Genomic DNA, 21,373 nt, shown 5'->3' on the forward strand with positions numbered 1-21,373 from the left:
AACTTAACTTTAACAAACATTAACTAAGAACATATGATCACCTGCCCAAACAACACACATCAAACCTCGTTCAAGAATTTGTTACGCAGCAACATATCCTTCGCTACATGTTGTGATCTGGTTAAATATACTACTGCAAACAATGTAACAGATGTTGGTTCAACAATCTCCCTATACAACAGATGATATGAAAACCCTTCTTTATTACTGACTTTTATTTCTCATCAACATCTCCCTAATTTGTCCTTTGAATTGTAGTTCAAAGTCCAGGGAGAACATGTCTTCTTCATCATCCCTCTCAAGTTGAAGGTCCAACAAATCTTGGAGATCGTATTGATGTGCGTTAGGTGTAATATATTTTTAGATGTTTATTTAAGCCCTTTTTACACTTTTAGCCAAGTTTTAAATTTATAAAACACGATATTCACTAACACTAAACACACATATGGGCAAGTGCACCCATCGTGGACGTAGTATAGTGTTGGTAAGATACCGAGGTCGTCCAAGGACACAAGAGCTTTTAATACCGGTTTATCCTCAACGTCTAATCAAATCAAAAAGTTAGAAAATTGTTTTAAACTAAGAAAAATAAAAACTAACTAAATGCTGAAAAAGAAAATAAAATAAAAAACAGATAGACAAGATGAATCACTTGGATCCGACTCGTGTATTAGTATAACCTTTGATTATTTTCGCACTTTTGCACTTGTTTAAGAGATTATCTTAGTTATTGTAGTAGGCCCCTCTTTTGAAGGCGACGTTACCCTCAACCCAGTAGTTTGAGTCAACAAGGATACAATCCTAAAGGGTCGGATTATTGGAAGATAATGAATTAAGTTATTAATGCAAATTATGGTAGGCCCCGCTTTTGGCGGTGACGTTACCCTCGGCTAAGTAGTCTGAGTCAGCAGGGATACAGTCCTAAATAGCCGGGTTATAGTATTAATAGTAGTTAGCTTATGAGGGGGTCAAAGAGTTTGGATCCCCGCCATCCAATACCTATGGGCATTGAAGGAGATCCTACTAAATTTGACCCAGGTCCCAAGCAGGACCTCTAAACGCTGAACAAGGGCAAGACCCTTACCAAACCGTTCCCTTAACCCCCGACCAGGTAGCCAACATACCTCCATATAGACCGTGGAGATATGAATGGTGAAAATCTTTTATTTTATATAGACAGTAAAATAACGCCAAGACACCACGGACAAACGATAAGGAAAGATCACCTTCAACATAAGTAACTAGTTATTAAAGTCATTAATACAAAACCAAATAAAAAGTGCAAAAGATTAAAAATAAAAAGTATTATACTAAACACTTGTCTTCACCAAGTGATGTAAGAGACTTAGGCAAACATGGCCTTGATTGTCAAGAACTCTTACGATCAATCTTGGATCCCGAGACGACTCACACACTCTACGATGGACAATGGATGATGGTGGTGGATGATGGTGTTATGGTGGTGGTGGGTGGTGGATGAGGTGTGAGAGAGGTGGTGTGCCAAGGGATGAGAGAGAATGAAACCAAGCTCCTCTATTTATAGGCTGAACAGAACGCTGGACACGGCCCCGTGTCCGCTGGACACGGCCCCGTGCCCGTCTGACATTCTCTCTCTTCATTAATTGTAATTGCGAATTACAATTAATGCGCCTGCTGTACTTTCAACACGCCCCCGTGCCCGCTGGGCACGGCCCCGTGGTGAGCAATGGAAGCTTCTACTGATTTGTCTTTTCTGCTGCTTCCTGGGCACGCCCCCGTGTTCACTGGACACGGGGCGTGTTCAGACTCTGTTCTCTTCTCTTTGTCTTGGGAGGTGCCGTTGAGGGTCCGGGCAGTTTACTTTTGTTCCTTTTCTTGTATTTATGGTAGAATTAGTGGTCTTTTTGCTTCTTTTGTGATTTTGAGCTCATTTCATCCTGAAAATTCAAAAGGAAGACAAAAACACTCTTTTTCCAACATTAGTACTTAAAAAGGGTTAGTTTTATGCCTTAATTGATGTGTTTTATATGTTGCATTTTACACACATCAAATACCCCCACACTTGAACTTTTGCTTGTCCTCAAGCAAAACTCTTTTAATGTGGCTTACACTCCCAAATGGAATAGGTAGAAGAGAAGTTTTTTAACTTGTCCTAGAGTGTCGGGAATCCATGGTTTGTATAGGTTCTATTTTTATTTTATTTACAATCTTATTCGTCATGGTTTATTTTGAACTTTTCATAAGATAAACTACTTATTTGGGCATAGCATGCCTTATTAAAATTCCATTTATATACAAGTTCACATACCTCACGGGAGATCACTCAATCACTCGGCCGAAGGTGTATTTTTAAGTGAATCGCTCGAGAGCGGCACGGATTTACATTCTCCATATGCTTGCCAAGCGATCAATCCTCCTCCTTTTTAACTTTTTACCTTTGTAAATATCAAGAGGTCTTTTGGGGTGAAGGCTCGGGTTTAAAGGTGGGTGGTTGGTTAGTGGTTAGTAAAAAGGGCGAAAATCGTAACAAGTGTCGGTTTTCGTAAAATACCTTATTTTTGGTGACATTTATTTTTGAAGTATTTCTCCAAACAAGCTTTTTGTAGCTTATGTTTGTTTTTGACTTCATTTTTTTTTTTTTTTTTGTCACGTAAAGGGTATGTTTATGAAAAACCGAGTTTGTTACTAAAATAAAGGTGAAAAAATGAAAAAGGTTTTTGGTGGGTAAAAAAAATTGTTTTGGGGGTAATGAAATGAAAGGTTTAGGCTCAAAGGGGTTTTCTAGGGGGATTTTGGGTAGGTAAAAAAAAATGAAAAATAATAGTTTTGAAAGAAAAATAGTTAGTCCTAATGCCTCCATCATTTACTTACTTGGGTTTAAGTTGGTAAGGACCGGGAATGTATCGTCGTGGCAAGTTCTAGATTTGTAAAGACCGAGCGGCTATTCACACAAGAAACGAAAAATGAGCATTTAATCTAAATATGTGTATTTTTATGCTCAATAAAGGCTCAAAACTCACTTTTTGTGGGAATGGGTTTTTAATGTGACCAAGCATATATAATCGAATTTTAGCTAGACTTGTTATACCGTTTCATAATTTTCTTATGTTAGTTCTTTTTATCACGACGCTATCGGTTGTAAGTTTGTAAAAATATAACCCTTTTATAACTTGTTATTCCCAACTTAAACTAAGACAAGTAAATAAAATAAAAAATGAAAAAGTTTTTGAAAAAATTTGGGGTGTTTAGCGGTTCCAATAGAGTTTTGTGTAAGGCTTGTTTTAGGATTTTGCAAAATTCCAAGGTTTTAGCATCCCCCCCACACTTAAATTACACATTGTCCTCAATGTGTCCAAAAATAAAGTTTTTGGTTGATTAGAATATGTAAAAGTGTGTTTGAAAACAAAGATTTGTGTTACTGGCGCTCTGGACACGGCCCCGTGTTGACCGGGCACGGCCCCGTGGTCAAGTGCCAGTAACAAAAATTATAGAATTGAAACAGAAGCCTGGGCACGGGGGCATGTCCGCTGAACACGGCCCGTGTCCAGTTACCTGAACTGGGTGATTTCCTGCAGGGGGCTCAGCACGGGGCCGTGTTGGTTGGGCACGGCCCGTGTGGAGCCTTCTGTTATGGAGATTTTTGTCGGTTTGTTCTGTTCTTCTGCATGGTTCCATTTTTTCTCGTTCCCTTTTTCATCCATTACCACCATGAGTCCATAAATCATAAAAACCATCATAACATTGCTAATAGAGAGATTACATAAATATAGTTAATTAACTAAGGAGTACATAAGGTTATCATAAAGGTTCTACTTATTTAGGAAAATTTCGGGAATAGCTTCCCGATGTAGAAACATTCTTCAGCCCATGGCTCCTAGGTTCTCACTCAAAGCCATTCTTCTATCTCCCGTGGGAGGTAGAAGGTAGCCTCATTCTCGTCGGTATCTTGAGGAGGAGCGCTTACCGGGACTCCTTGCACTACCCTTGGTTGCGGTACTTGATGCAAGGCGTGCCATTCTGCTGGGATGATAACCTCGGGTACCACATTCCACGCCCTGTGTGTTATCACCGGAACCAAAGGCGGGGAAGCAAGAAGGTTTAACCTTTGGTGCAGAAGGTTTACTTCTTGCAGGCAGCCCTCCAAACTTATCGTCAGATGATTAACGCGGTCCACTAAAGCTTCTTCTACACTTGTCAATTCGTCCACGGCTTCCCTTAAAGCGTAAACGTAGTTTACTAGGGAATCCTCTGCGGTGGACGATCTCCTTCCATTTCGGTTATTCCTTGAAGATGCTCCGCTGTTTCGGCTGGCCATTTTCTGCGAAATAAGCCGAGGATAACTAAATTTTTGCAAAACAGTACCTCGAACACGGCCCCGTGCTCAGTGAGCACGGCCCCGTGTTCAACTGTCTGCAGGAATTTTTTGTCTAATGGTTCTAGGTTTTTAAATTATTTCTATATACTTTCGTCGTGTTATGAGCTTATATAATTTAAAAACAAAGTTATAGAACTAACTTTAGACAAGAATCCATAGCGAAAATTCCTACAAACCTTGCATAGAAGGTTGGAATCATGGGTTTCCAAGCTTCCATGGAGGTAGGGTTTGAAAAATTTTTGGAAGAAGAGGAAATGATCAAAAGTGGAAAAGACAAGATGGTCCTTAGGAACCTTCTTTTGGTACTTACCTAGGATGGTATATGTGAAGATTCCAGGGATCTCTGCTTGGTGGAGTGGTCAAAAATGAGCAGGATTCAGGCTGCATTTAAAGAAAACGACAGCACACTGAACACGGCCCCGTGTCCGCCGGACACGGCCCCGTGTGCAGAAAAAATCCTGACACATTTTGTCCGTATTCTGACAGAATCAGCAGAAAATCTTCTGAGCGAACACGGGGTCGTGGTGACCGGACACGGCCCCGTGTCAGAGGGCTGTTTTATGGAGTTTTGTCTTTATTAAGGAGCTAATTCTTATCGGGTGGCTCCTGACTTGTTGGAACAACCCCAAAATGCCTAAGATACCTTATTTGTCCTATACTAAGGCGAGAACGCAAGAGGTTGTCGGTGAGGGTAATTCCTATTTTCATTCTAGGTGGACAAGTCCAACCCTTTCCCGGGCTCTCGTTAAAGAAGGTGTATGCCGAATCGCTCAGGTCTATGTATGCACCGAACGAGGTCGATGGGGAGTCCTTCACGGCACAATCGGCACAGGGACGACTATCGTCCACGTCTTGTCTAGGAAGAAAGGTATTTTTGGGAGCAACGAGGTTGTCAGAATGCGGTTCCAACATTTCCTCATGGTCATCATCTTGGGATGGATCTAAGAAATCCTTCCTAAGTTCTTTTGACCAATTTAGAAGTAGTTCTTCTAGTTGAAATAGCTCGTCAAGGAGCATATCTCCTAGAATATCCGGTTGGGCGCATTCGAGGGAGAAATAGTGTTTATTTTTACTTTCGCCCCTCTTAAGGTTACAAGGAATTGGTGGGTCTATATAGTGTGGCCTATAAGTGAGGAAGAAACATTTTAATTCCTCGTGTTCGCCTCCACATATTTGACACCACAAACCATAAGAGTGCCGAAAGTAAAAAGAATCACTATTACTCATGTTTGTATCAGAAGTTACCAACCGCCGGGATCAAACGGTTCTGTTTTCAGCAACTGAATCTTGGGCACGGGGGCGTGTTGAGTGGACACGGCCCCGTGTTCAGCCTACTGTCTGATATAAAACAGGATTGCCAGTTCCAATGATTGAGCACGGGGCGTGTTCAGCGGGCACGGCCCCGTGCTGAGCTCTGCAGAAGCTGAAAAATCTAAAAAAAAATCCTAAAAAATTAAAGAAAAATAAAAAGATGATTAGGCCGTTGATTCCTAACTTTCTTAAAATCCTTGTTTCCCCGGCAACGGCGCCAAAAACTTGATGTGCGTTAGGTGTAATATATTTTTAGATGTTTATTTAAGCCCTTTTTACACTTTTAGCCAAGTTTTAAATTTATAAAACACGATATTCACTAACACTAAACACACATATGGGCAAGTGCACCCATCGTGGACGTAGTATAGTGTTGGTAAGATACCGAGGTCGTCCAAGGACACAAGAGCTTTTAATACCGGTTTATCCTCAACGTCTAATCAAATCAAAAAGTTAGAAAATTGTTTTAAACTAAGAAAAATAAAAACTAACTAAATGCTGAAAAAGAAAATAAAATAAAAAACAGATAGACAAGATGAATCACTTGGATCCGACTCGTGTATTAGTATAACCTTTGATTATTTTCGCACTTTTGCACTTGTTTAAGAGATTATCTTAGTTATTGTAGTAGGCCCCTCTTTTGAAGGCGACGTTACCCTCAACCCAGTAGTTTGAGTCAGCAAGGATACAATCCTAAAGGGTCGGATTATTGGAAGATAATGAATTAAGTTATTAATGCAAATTATGGTAGGCCCCGCTTTTGGCGGTGACGTTACCCTCGGCTAAGTAGTCTGAGTCAGCAGGGATACAGTCCTAAATAGCCGGGTTATAGTATTAATAGTAGTTAGCTTATGAGGGGGTCAAAGAGTTTGGATCCCCGCCATCCAATACCTATGGGCATTGAAGGAGATCCTACTAAATTTGACCCAGGTCCCAAGCAGGACCTCTAAACGCTGAACAAGGGCAAGACCCTTACCAAACCGTTCCCTTAACCCCCGACCAGGTAGCCAACATACCTCCATATAGACCGTGGAGATATGAATGGTGAAAATCTTTTATTTTATATAGACAGTAAAATAACGCCAAGACACCACGGACAAACGATAAGGAAAGATCACCTTCAACATAAGTAACTAGTTATTAAAGTCATTAATACAAAACCAAATAAAAAGTGCAAAAGATTAAAAATAAAAAGTATTATACTAAACACTTGTCTTCACCAAGTGATGTAAGAGACTTAGGCAAACATGGCCTTGATTGTCAAGAACTCTTACGATCAATCTTGGATCCCGAGACGACTCACACACTCTACGATGGACAATGGATGATGGTGGTGGATGATGGTGTTATGGTGGTGGTGGGTGGTGGATGAGGTGTGAGAGAGGTGGTGTGCCAAGGGATGAGAGAGAATGAAACCAAGCTCCTCTATTTATAGGCTGAACAGAACGCTGGACACGGCCCCGTGTCCGCTGGACACGGCCCCGTGCCCGTCTGACATTCTCTCTCTTCATTAATTGTAATTGCGAATTACAATTAATGCGCCTGCTGTACTTTCAACACGCCCCCGTGCCCGCTGGGCACGGCCCCGTGGTGAGCAATGGAAGCTTCTACTGATTTGTCTTTTCTGCTGCTTCCTGGGCACGCCCCCGTGTTCACTGGACACGGGGCGTGTTCAGACTCTGTTCTCTTCTCTTTGTCTTGGGAGGTGCCGTTGAGGGTCCGGGCAGTTTACTTTTGTTCCTTTTCTTGTATTTATGGTAGAATTAGTGGTCTTTTTGCTTCTTTTGTGATTTTGAGCTCATTTCATCCTGAAAATTCAAAAGGAAGACAAAAACACTCTTTTTCCAACATTAGTACTTAAAAAGGGTTAGTTTTATGCCTTAATTGATGTGTTTTATATGTTGCATTTTACACACATCAGTATGCATTCAGATTATATGCACTATCCATTTTAATCTCTTCAACACTACCATCTAATCTAATCTGATCAAAGTCAATACTTGAGTTTTTGAACATGACTTCCACTTTAATATTTTTGGATCAGTTGGTTTTCTTGGGCAAAGAATTATTGAAGATGAGTTTGATGATTGTGGTTTGCTAACTAAATTTACAATTGATTCAGACAAATCAGATGATGAGAGAAGGTTTTTTGGAGTACCAATTTTTGGAGACAGAGCAGCAGTTGTAGGATAGACTGACTTTTGAAGAACATTTGAATGTTCAACTCTATCTTCTTCCAGCTTTTTGTAGGTCTCAACAATTTTCAGTTTAGACCATCTGGCAATGTATCTAACTGGACCATAATCAGCAGCCACAAGCTCTGCTCTCATTCTTTTAAACTTCAATACCTCATCTGAATCCACTGTTTTGACTTTCTTCCAATTAGATTGAGTTGGCTTTACCAGAGGATCATTGTTCATTTTTGTGATTCTATCGATATGAATTTTTCTCTTAGGTGTGGAGATGATTTCTGGTGAAGGAGAAGGTTTTGGTAGTGAAGATGAATGTATGGGAAATCTTTGTGACGTTGGAGATGCTTGGATTGTGGTTGGCGTAGTAAAAATGATCATGGCAGATGTTTGAGAAACTTCTGCTGAAACAACTGGTGTCTCAGCAGCTGTTTGGTAAACATCTACTGATACTTTTGTGTTCCCAACATCTCTTGACAAAATGGGTGATGATGGTGTGAAAGGTATTTTCTCCTTCTTTTGTAGTGGTTTTTTTGGAGAATGTTGGGATTCAGGTTGAGCAGGCAATACAATTTCTGTAGGATTAGCTTTTGAATCTAGTGAAAACTTTCTCAATGAATCTTTCTCCCCCTTTTTAGTATCATTATCATCATCATCATCATCATCTTTCTCAAAGATTGATGTAGAAGTGGAGCCAGTAAGTTCCAACAGATGTTCCTTAATGTTCATAATGTCTGCTTGTGTGTCTTTATACCTGGCATCAACCAAATTTCTGCTAAATTCCAAACTGAAATTGCGGTTACTTTCAGCCAAATTCCTCTGAACTTGAAAGATGGGTTGCATAGAATTCCAAAGCTCATTGGCAATTTCCTGTCTGCTAGGTTGACTTTTAAAAAGCTCTATCATCTGCTTAATCAATTCTTTCATTTCAGCAACATCTATTTCAATGTTAGACACTCTAACCGTCAAATCCTTATAAGTGAATTCATCACCTACTTTAATAGGATCATCTGAATTGCCACCTATAGTGATTGTTTTTATTTTGATAATAGGAGAAGTCTCCATATCATCAGAAACAGATGCGCCTTTTTCTTCGTTCTGGGGACTTCCCAGTGAAGCAGAGATTACAGTTGTAACCTCATCAGTAGTTGCCTTCAAAGGAGTCTTAATGATGTAACCACTGTCCAACTGATCACCAATGGGTTCACAGTTGTAGTCGCTGCTCCACTTAAACTACCACAAAGAGTTTCGTAATACTCAACGGAGATAACCTCCTCAACTGTTTGTAGAATAGAAGATTTAATTGGTTCAGACACAGTCATTTGTTGCGATCTACTATCAGTAATGTGTGCATTCGAGGAACTGTTTTCTTTCTGAAATTCAATTGCTTCTAACAGAGGTAATATTGTTAATGGAACTTGAGCCGAGGGTTGTGGTGTAGAAAGAGTGATTGCCCTGGGAGAGGGACTTTTAAACATACTTTCATATGAAAGCTCTATTTCATGTTGTGGTGTCCCTGTACTTACAACATGATCCTTTTGTAACGATACATGAGGAGTTTGGATGGGTTGAGATCTTTCCAATAACTGTGAAGAAGTAGCAGCAGTGGTTTCAAGTGACATTTGTGTTTTCACTGCATTAACCTCTGGGATCTCATCTTCCAGAGGAACCTTTTTATTTTGTTTAGTTTTGATAGACTTTTTGGATGTGACAGCTTTCTTTTTGTGTTTTCCTGGTGTGTGTTTCACAACATCGGTTGTGGTGTCATGATCAGCATGAGCAGTTTGCTCAACAACAGAAGTTTGAGCAACTGATGCAGACGCATCTAAAAGAGGCTCATCTCCTTTTGTTTCAGTTGTTGAAACTTTTGACTCTTTATCCATAAGTTTAGTAAAAGTTTTACTTGTAAGACTATTTATTTGAAAAGCTACACCTTGTTCAAAATCTGTTTGTGACACTTGTTTTCGTAGGTAGAAGCTTAGAAGTCTTGGATACAACAAAAAAGCATTACTACGAACACCTTTTTTCAATTTTTTCACATTATTCAACAAATCAGAAAATAGTGCTTTTGATAAATTGTAATCAGATTTTGTTAAAATAGCATAACCCAAATACCGAATGTTCAAAGGTATCTCATTAAATGCGGTGGTCTTAGCTGAGAGACAAACTAAAAGAATATGAAACAAAAATTTCATTGGAAGAGGGAAGTTTCGTTTGTAGATAGTAACTTCCTTTAATTGTGCATCATACCCTCTTTCAATTAACTCTGTATGAAGTTCAAATTTTTCAAACTTGTTCTTACCTACCAAGTCGTCCAATTTAAATGTAGTGGAAATTGTAAAGGGAGAAATTCGTACCACACTTTCCCTGACCTTAGATGTGATGGCAACTGGATTATTATCTTCAGTCTTTATTTCAGCATTAAACCAAAATTGTCGGAGTGTTTCTTCTTTAACCGGAGCATCAGCAATAAGAATTGATTTGTATTTTGATGACGTTAAAAGGTCAATTATTGAGTGATAGCTGGCATTTTTGCTAGTTTTCTCGAAGATGGGGTGGTAGTTGTGAGGGTTTTTGATGTTCAGAGACATGATCAGAAAAGAAGGTGATTTGGGGATGAAACAGGATTTAAATTGGAGGGTTTTTAATATGTTGGAAACTGTTTTTGAGAATTTTGAATTCGAGACTGCAGTGGTTGAACCTCGATTTAGGGATGAAACAACTTTTATATAGAGAGAAGAAGTGAATGCTGATGTGGCAGTAATTACAAATATTTGATGGCTAAGATCTGTCCACGTGAGAAGCTCTCTTGCGCCAACCGATGACAGTTGTTTGGAAACCTCTGTTGGTCGTTGGGAACAGTGTGAGTCAAACAGTCGTTAGATAAACAGAAGTTATGAGAACAGATGATAACTTTCAGCAGTTGTTTTATTTTTAGCTAACATCTACCCACGTCAGAACCTCTGTTGTCATAATGGATGACAGTCAGCAGTTTAGTAAATCAACAGTCATTAGGATAAACAGAAATTATGACAACAGACGGTAACCTTTAACAGTGGTTGTATTTTTAGGCAAGCAGAAGTTTCAAAAACAGTTTTTTTCAATCGATGTAACTAAATAGTAGTAATTCTAACATCTGTTATTAGCCCAACCACTGTTAGTATCAAATCTTCTGTTAAGCATTTTAAGATTGAATATCATTTGTTGTTCGTTAACATCTGTTGACCCATAGCAGACCTTTACATCTTCAGACATTTATTCATCAGCAGATGCTCTCTTTTGTCAGATTTTAGCTACAACACACCTTTTATAACACAAAAATATACGGTAAATCCTTCCAAAAAATTGTTGTTGATAAAAAAATTATATAATAATACTTATAGCAGACGTTATATAATAATACTTATTCATCATTAGCCCAACCACTGTTGACCCATAGCAGACCTTTGCATCTTCAGACATTTATTCATCAGCAGATGCTCTCTTTTGTCAGACTTTAGCTACAACACACCTTTTATAACACAAAAATATACGGTAAGTCCTTACAAAAAATTGTTGTTGATAAAAAAAATTATATAATAATAGTTATAGCAGACGTTATATAATAATACTTATTCATCATTAGCCCAACCACTATTGACCTATAGCAGACATTTGCATCTTAAGACATTTATTCATCAGCAGATGCTCTCTTTTGTTAGACTTTAGCTACAACACACCTTTTATAACACAAAAATATACGGTAAATCCTTCCAAAAAATTGTTGTTGATAAAAAAAATTTATATAATAATACTCATAGCAGACGTTATATAATAATACTTATTCATCAGCAAATGCTCTCTTTTGTCAGACTTTAGCTACAACACACCTTTTATAACACAAAAATATACGGTAAGTCCTTCCAAAAAATTGTTGTTGATAAAAAAAATTATATAATAATAGTTATAGCAGACGTTATATAATAATACTTATTCATCATTAGCCCAACCACTGTTAGTATCAAATCCTCTGTTAAGCATTTTAAGATTGAATATCATTTGTTGTTCGTTAACATCTGTTGACCCATAGCAGACCTTTGCATCTTCAGACATTTATTCATCAGCAGATGTTCTCTTTTGTCAGACTTTAGCTATAACACAAATTTTATAACACCAAAATATACCGTAAATTCTTCCAAAAGACTGTTATTGATAAACAAAATTATATAATAATACTTACAGCAAACGTTATATAATAATACTTATTCATCATTAGCCCAACCACTGTTAGTATCAAATCCTCTGTTAAGCATTTTCAGATTGAATATCATCTGTTGTTCGTTAACATCTGTTGACCCATAGCAGACCTTTGCATGTTCAGACATTTATTCATCAGCATATGTTCTCTTTTTTCAAACTTTAGCTACAAAACAAATTTTATAACACCAAAATATACCTTAAATTCTTCCAAAAAAACTGTTATTGATAAACAAAATTATATAATAATACTTACAGCAGACGTTATATAATAATACTTATTCATCATTAGCCCAACCACTGTTAGTATCAACAGTTGTTAGAATACATAGTTGTTTCATCATCAGCAAATGCTCTCTTTTGCCAAACTTTAACTACAACAGACCTTTTACAAAATCTTACTCAAACACTAAATAACTAAAAACAAAACACAACATGTTCAAGCACAATTCAACATGAACATAATCTAAAATTTATTCATTTATTCATAACATTAAAACTAAAACTCCAATAATAATAACAACATCAAATACTGAACAACATTAATTTTTAAATCTAACAATAACAACAAGAATTAAGAAACTTTAGCTTCAACTCCATCGATTGTTGAACCTCTCGATGTATGTCCTTCAACATCACCATGAACTTCACGTCTCTATCGTCGCACTCTATATTACTGACAACACAAAGCTCACGAATAGAGGCTGAAGGCATCCGCATAAGATCTCTGGAAACCTGCTCTCTAGTGAACAGGCCAACTTGCAATCCATCAAAACATCTCTTCAACTCTTGAAGAGTAGCCATATCTTTATATACCTGTTCCTCGATTTGCCTGACAAAACGCTGCTTGAAATCATCTGATTTTGCATTTGTGAATGATGCCATTTGAATAAACTATATTACTCGACTTTCCTGAAATTATGATATCTTCTTAGGAAACGTGATGAAAAACAGGTGAAGTGACTATGAGTTTATATACTGAAATTTGGTATTATGAAAACGTGTACATTTCATATAAACATATTAATTAATGTATATTTCAAAACAACAATCTTTTAATGCAAACACCTTTCCAAACCCCAACTTTTATGAGAAAACTGTAAAATTAAATACCAAGAAACCCAAGGGACAAAATTTCGAAGTTCAAAGAACTAAAGCAGATTATCACAATTACAATTAACCTCTTGATTTACCATGTAGACGCGTTTTTAAACTCTATAAAAGACCGATGATTACTATTGATTCAAAACATCAACAAATTGTCCTACAAATCAATTTCTGTCAAAAATTGTTCCAAATCAGAAAACCAACAAAAAATCTACATGGCAAACTTCAGCTTCTACCACTGGTCAGACACCAGCAATGTTAAAACACACTTCTCCATGTGGTCACTCAAAGAACAAAGAACAGACGAAGAACTAAACAGGAAAGTCGACATAATAAATGACACTAATTACAACAAAACCTGGAACAGCATAGCATTACTCGATAAAGTCCTCCACTCTCCTCCATCAGAGTTCCTGAAGAATGCAGAGGATTTTCTGACACAACTTCTAAAACAGGATCAAAAAATCTGCAACATGCTAACTGACCTGAAAATCAAAAGAGAACATGAAATCACATGGAGAAAGGCCAGAGTCTATGAAATTCTAGCAAGTGTTAACTCTAGCGTGTAATCCTTTATAAATATTTATTTAAATTTGTATTTTCTATGTAATAGCTCATTTTAATAATATAAACATGCATCTTAAAATATTCTAAAATTTCAGTGTCTATAAAAACTCTCAACATCATCAACATTTAATCAAAATAAGAAACAAACCTAACATGCAAAGGGCGAAACAGAACTGTTGTACTACATCTGACTTTTCACAATATTGCACGAATCTATATATACTTTCTATAAAACCATGGAAGTCTCCCATCGAAGAAGATATCACATGCAACTATTCACGATATTGCAACAATCTGCAACATCGATACTGAAAGGTTGATGTGTGATGGGAAACTCCATTGAAACGACGATGTTGGAACAATGATACTGGAACGATAACATGTAAACATAATCACCAAACATTCGAACAAGAAGTGTAATCGGAGATTAGCGGCTGAATCATGATCAAGATGCATTTGAGAGGGAGAGACACCTCATAGATGTGAGCGGGAGAGATTTGAATGTGGAGCCAGATTATTAACCCTTATTTATAGGGTTAGAATATATGGTTCGAATTTTGATTTTCAATGTGGAGCCAGAATTTCTTATCTCAGCAGATGTTTATTGGCGAGTGACATGCATTAATTGAAAATTACATATCCCCATGCATTTTAAAATTCAAATTACCCACAATTTCAAAACATCTGCTGCTAGATATACGTTTACCAAAGGAACCATCTGCTACTTTCTTGTAGATGGGCAGTGGTTTGCCCTTTCGAATGTGGGCCAGACCTTTAACACTTGAATACACAAGGCAGTGGTTCGATAGAACATATAATGTATTTTAAAGTGATTTATATATTAGCCTTTATGATGTAATAATGACATAAGAAAAGCCTTGTTGGACATGCTCTCACGCTGATACCTTACCTTTTCTTATGTCACTTGGATTTCTCCTTTTATAGAAAGTATAGATATATAAATGACACATAAAAAAGAAAAAAAAAAACTTGCCACATGGCTAATCTTGAATGGTGTTGACACTATTCCTAAGGTTTGAATTTTAATATATAGGTAATAATTCATGTCAATTTTTTATATAAACTAGGATGTATCCCGCCGCGTTGCTGCAGGCAATGTATGCTTAATCAGTTAGTTTCTATATCTTTATACTTTATTTTCTTTTTGGTGGTTAACTTAGTCGAGACAAAAGAAAGGTTAACGGGTTAACCTTGTTTAACACAAAGAAAAAAAGGAATTATTTGTTTCGGATCACCAGCCCTCTATTTCTACACCCTTTTCCCCAGACTTATGGAAACCCTTAAAATCAACTTAGGATGAAGTTGGGTGTTTGCATATTTGTTTCAGATCTCTCTCTAATTCACCAGGTGAATGTGCAAGAAAAAAAGAAAGACAAATGGCCAAATGGGTTTTAAAAGGTAGGAGGAGATGCTTCAAGAAAGAAACCTCAAAAATTAGTGGTCAATGGGTAAGAAGCAAAAGTTCGGTGGTCAATGTGTTAACATCAAAAAGCATCCTAGCGCAAACCAATGTTGTAATTTGATATATATAATAAGATCGTGGGGTGTGGGTTCGAGGAAGCCTGTGTGCCAACCCATGTGGCAAATCACAACCCACAGTTTAGTAACGAGTAAAATGCACGGATAGTCCATGTGGTTTGTCAAAGTAACACCTATAGTCCCCAACTTTTCAAAATTACACTCGTGCTCCCTATGGTTTAACAAGCTGTTACTCGGATAGTCCTTAGATTGGATGTGCGTTAGTTATCTCAGTTAAGTGGGTGTGAAGTGACATAACTACCCTTACTAACAGAGAAAAAATTAAAAATATTTAAATTAAAAGAGTTTCAAATGGGGCCCACTTTTTTATTTTAAGTATAAAAAACCACCCCCACCCTACCCTTCTTCTCCATCCACCTGCACCTTCTTCTCTATCCACCTGCAACCTCTACAACCCACTACCATCCTTACACCACAATCGTTAACCGCCAATATCATGACCAACACTTCTAACACAATCATCTAATCAATCTCAGAAAGCAAAACGAAAACACCAACACAAATCGACTCAGATCTGAAAAGATCATCATCGTTATCTCTCATTTTAATAGCAGCAGCTGGAGCACCAACAAAATTAAGAATCCGATGATGAACAGGTCTCGGAAACTGCGCAATATTACTCTGTAAGACCCAGTTTATATTACCAGATTTAACAACCTAAAAACCATGCATTTAACGCCAAAATGACGACTTAACAAAAACTTTCATCGTTTAAACCCAAAACTAACACAACATACATGTATTGTTGTTACAAACCACATTCAAGACGGTAACTACCATTAGTTTACATAGTTTTTAAAACAAAAGTTTGGATGCGGAAGCGTTCTAAAAATGTGTGTGTTCGGTTCGACTCGCTTGCTTGATCTTCATCCTTTACTTGGGTACCTGAGAACTAACATTTTAAACAAGCATTAGTACTATCACTCTTGGAAATTTACGTATTCGAATCAGGTCCGAACACTGGTTCGAGAAAATGATCAAAACAAATTTTATCAAACAGGGCTCCACCGTAATTTACGGTGTCACCGTAAATTACGGTGGCTTCTGGACATTTGGGGCCTACCGTAACTCAGTAGAAATCCACCGTAATAGAATTGCAGGCCACCGTAAATTACGGTACTACCGTAATTTACGGTAGACCCTGCACATAACTCCCTTGTTTAAAACGCAGTTTTCTTGCTGATTCATTATGAGTCGAAACAGCATAATTTCGCATAATTCGCTAAACGGCTGGGCTAATACTTCATACTTGTGTTTTGTTTTTAACATTACTCAACTATTTCTTAATCGAGCTTGTTTACGGGAACTATCTTACACGCTAAATTACAAGACTTCTAGTTAATTGTTTGTTCTATTATCATGCATCCAATTCAAACCTTAACTCCTATAATAAGAACAAGGCTTTTAAATTTGTCTATGGTGTTCGCTACACGGCCTACACCTCATGTAATATTCGCACAATATAATAAAGTCATGCTTCGTGTTTATTACCAAAACTTGTTTGACCCGTTTAGGTGCTGAGATTAAACACCTTACGGATGCTCAATTTCATGTTTATAACTTGTTTAAGGCAATAGCCAAATTCATGACATAATGGAAATTCTTGGTCCTCATGCTTTCTTTCCTTTTAAGCAACGCATAAGGCTAATAATATGTATAATGTAATGAAACGATTAAATTTCATACCTTTAGAGCGCGCCTTTTCCTCGTGAATCCCCTCCGGCTTGCCCGCTAGAGGAACCGGACTCTTTGCCTAGAAATTCAGTTTTTAACATGTTTAGAATCATTTTCATGACCATTTTCACATCAATTATAGACCATTATCAAATCTGCGTTTTTATCCAAATTTCACATTTAATCCTTACTTAGGCATTTCAACAAACACCTAGTGGGTCAGATTTTTCTACATTCAAAAACAAGTTCGTGACTTGCGATTCAACATCTAATTTCACTATAATAGTAATTTTTGCATGCATCTTGACATCATCTTTTCAGAACTTATTTCCTAATTTTCAGATTATGCAAAACAAGAGTTATAATTTCAGCATTAAACAAGCTTCTTAAAGTTCTCTAATCACCTACAATGGTGATTATGTAACCCTAAAATTATCATACAAGGTTATGTCAAGAAATCATCTAGGGTTTGATCCTAATCCTCATACTCCTTCTAATTTCAGCCATGCATCAACAATCAAGTTGAATTTCTCATGTTTCACAATTAACCTAGAATTTGTGATGTAACAAAATTACTGAATTTCACATACCTTTTGATCCTTATAACGAGGTGTTTACTAATATGTGATTAGAGCTCGATTTGGAACTGATTTGGGGCTTCAATTGAAGAGATTTTGCTTGAGTTAGGGTTTGGAAATGGGGATGTCGCCCCCCTGCTTGTTTCTTGATCGACCAGACTCCCAATTTAGGAGGTTTGGTTTATTTTGTTACTATTAGTAACATAACTTTGAGTTTTGACAAGTTTAGTCCCTTTAACTATGATTTTCTCTAGTTTTAATTATTTTAACCATAACATGCATTAATTCAAGACTTTGAATTTAACTAGGTTAAATTCCTAGTTAGTAAACTCTTGTTTATCTATTCTTTGAACTTTATAATATACGGGTTTATGTTTTTGGGGTGTTACAAGTCCACCCCCCTTAAAAAGGGTTTCGTCCCTGAAACCGAATTACGTACCAAATAATGTAGGGTAGAGACGCCGCATCTCCTCTTCGGGTTCCCAAGTAGTGTCTGACCCTTTTCTGTGGTCCCATTTGACCTTGACTTGATTTATCACTTTGTTCCTCAAGCTTTTCTCTTTACGATCTAAAATCGCAATCGGTTTTACTGCATAGTTGAGACTGTTATCTACCTCGATATCATCGTAGTGGACATGAGCGGTCTCGTCGGCCAAACATTTTCGGAGATGTGATACGTGGAATGTGTTATGAATCCCACTCAACTCTTCGGGTAATTCAAGTCGATAAGCTACCTTACCAACCCGTTCAATGATTCTAAATGGCCCAATGAATCTCGGGCTTAACTTTCCCCTTTTTCTGAATCTAATAATACCCTTCCATGGGGAAACCTTTAGCATGACCATATCGCCAACCTGAAACTCAATTGGCCTATTTCTTTTATCTGCATATGCCTTTTGCCGGTCTTGAGCCGCTTTCAAGTGTGTCCGAACTATGTCGATTTTCGCATTTGTAGCTCGGATTATATCAGTTGGTGCTAGCCCTCGCGGACCCACTTCTCCCCAACATACCGGAGTCCGACACTTTCTGCCATGTAATAGCTCATACGGGGCCATTTTAATGCTCGCGTGATAGCTATTGTTATATGCGAATTCGACCAAGGGTAAATGGACATCCCAACTACCCCCAAAGTCAATAATGCAAGCCCGCAGCATATCACCCAATGTTTGTATTGTTCTTTCGCTCTGCCCATCCGTTTGTGGATGATAAGCAGTGCTAAGGAACAATTTAGTTCCCATCTGTTCTTGGAATTCACGCCAGAATTTCGAAGTAAACCGGGTATCTCTGTCTGACACAATGGATATCGGTACCCCATGCCTTGCTATGATTTCATTGGTGTAAACCTCCGACATTTTCTCAGATGTATAAGTCTCACGAATGGGAATAAAGTGAGCGCTTTTGGTTAACCTATCCACGACTACCCAAATAGCATCAAAACCACGACTTGTTTTAGGCAGTTTGGTCAATAGGTCCATCGTGATTTGCTCCCATTTCCAAACCAGAATTTCTAACGGTTGGAGTTTACCATACGGCTTTTGGTGTTCCGCCTTGACTTGTAGGCATGTCAAACACTTTTCCACGTATTTCACAGTGTCCCGCTTCATTCCGGGCCACCAATAGTTTTGCTTTAAGTCATGATACATTTTGGTCGCTCCCGGGTGAATAGAATAACGGGATTTATGAGCTTCATCAAGTAGAAGCTTCTTAACCCCACATGTGTTAGGAACCCAGATTCTATTAAAACGAGTTTTTAGGCCGTGACTGTCCACCTCAAGGTCCTTAACTTGGCCGATAATTCTTTCCTTTTTCCAGTTTTCCACCTTTACAGCTTCATTCTGTGCTTCTCGAATTCGTTCTAGTAAACTTGAAGTCACAACCAGTTGCATTGATCGTACCCGTATCAGGGTATAATCTGTTTTGCGACTCAGCGCATCGGCAACTACATTGGCCTTACCGGGGTGGTAATGTATTTCGCAATCAAAGTCCTTGACGGTTTCTAACCACCGCCTTTGCCGCATGTTTAATTCCTTCTGGTCGAAGAAATATTTCAAGCTTTTATGGTCGGTAAAGATTGTAAACTTTACTCCGTACAAGTAATGTCTCCATATCTTTAAGGCAAACACCACCGCTGCCAATTCTAAGTCGTGAACCGGATATTTATTTTCATGAATCTTCAATTGCCTCGAGGCGTAGGCGATGACCTTGCCTCGTTGCATTAACACGCATCCGAGCCCCAATTGAGAAGCGTCCGAGTAAACCACCATGTCTTCGGTCCCTTCCGGTAATGTCAGTACCGGAGCGTGGGTCAATTTCTCCTTGAGTGTTTGGAAAGCTTCTTCTTGCTTAATGCCCCACACGAACTTTTCCTCCTTACGAGTTAATTTGGTCAATGGTAAGGCAATTTTGGAGAAATCCTGTATAAATCTCCGATAATATCCTGCAAGCCCTAAAAAGCTTCGGATTTCCGAGGGATTTCTTGGAGGGCTCCATTTCGACACAGCTTCTATCTTAGACGGGTCTACTAGTACTCCATCAGCACTAATAAGATGCCCAAGAAACTGTACCTCCCGTAGCCAGAAGGCACACTTCGTGAATTTTGCATACAACTTCTCTCGTCTGAGGGTGTCTAATATTTCCCGCAAATGACACACGTGCTCGGCTTCGCTCTTTGAATATATCAAAATGTCGTCGATAAATACAATTACCGACTTATCTAGCATGGGTTTGCAAACCCGGTTCATGAGGTCCATGAAAGCCGCGGGCGCGTTGGTCAATCCGAAAGGCATTACGAGGAATTCATAATACCCGTACCTCGTACGGAAAGCCGTCTTGGGTACGTCCTCCTCCTTGACTTTCAATTGGTGATAACCGGATCGGAGATCAATTTTGGAAAACCAACTTGCTCCTTGTAGTTGGTCAAATAAATCATCAATTCTTGGGAGCGGGTATCGATTCTTCACCGTGAGTTTGTTTAACTCTCGGTAATCGATACACATGCGCATACTGTCGTCCTTCTTCTTCACGAATAAGACTGGTGCGCCCCACGGAGACACACTCGGTTGGATAAACCCCTTGTCAAGAAATTCCTGAATTTGAGACATCAATTCTTGTAACTCCGACGGTGCAAGCCGGTATGGCGCCTTAGCCACGGGTTTTGCGCCCGGAATCAATTCGATTCCGAACTCTACCTCCCGTTCTGGCGGTATCCCCGGTAGTTCTTCCGGGAACACGTCTTCATAATCTCGCACGACTGGTACATCCCCAATTTTGAGGAGTTCTTTTTCCGTTTCGCTTGCATATACCATAAAGGCCTTGCATCCATGTTTCATGAGCTTATGAGCTTCTAGCATTGTGCATATCACTGGGTTACCTCCTTTTTCTCCATATATCGTAACTTGTTTTCCGCTAGGAGACGTTAGCTTTATTTCCTTTCGGAAACAAACCACCTTTGCGTGGTAACGGGATAGCCAATCCATTCCCACTACCACTTGAAATTCTCCCATCGACATCGGGATCAAGTCTATTGTGTATTCCTCGTCATCAATATTCATCGTGCAGTTTTCACATACATCACAGACAATAAAGCTTTTATTATTACCTATCTCTACCTCTAAAGGCATAGGTAATTTTGTTAGAACAAATGAAGGGTGTCGAATAAACCCATATGAAACAAAGGATTTATTCGCACCAGTATCAAATAACACACGTGCGGGAATTGAATTTATTGTGAATGTACCTGAGACCACGTCAGGTTCGACCTTTGCTTCAGCAGCGGTCAATTGAAAAGATCTTGCTTT

General features: G+C 38.4%; 1 long non-coding RNA gene across 1 annotated transcript; it reads right to left on the reverse strand.

The window, feature by feature from the left end:
• Positions 1-16,026: 16,026 nt before the first annotated feature.
• Positions 16,027-17,079, reverse strand: LOC118486723. The gene is made up of 2 exons (XR_004879653.1): positions 17,011-17,079; positions 16,027-16,216 (listed from the first exon to the last, which is right to left on the reverse strand). It is a non-coding gene; the product is annotated as an uncharacterized LOC118486723 (long non-coding RNA).
• Between the last annotated feature and the right edge of the window lie 4,294 nt (positions 17,080-21,373).

Source organism: Helianthus annuus, chromosome 14 (genome assembly GCF_002127325.2).
Source record: "Helianthus annuus cultivar XRQ/B chromosome 14, HanXRQr2.0-SUNRISE, whole genome shotgun sequence".
Lineage (NCBI taxonomy): Eukaryota > Viridiplantae > Streptophyta > Magnoliopsida > Asterales > Asteraceae > Helianthus > Helianthus annuus.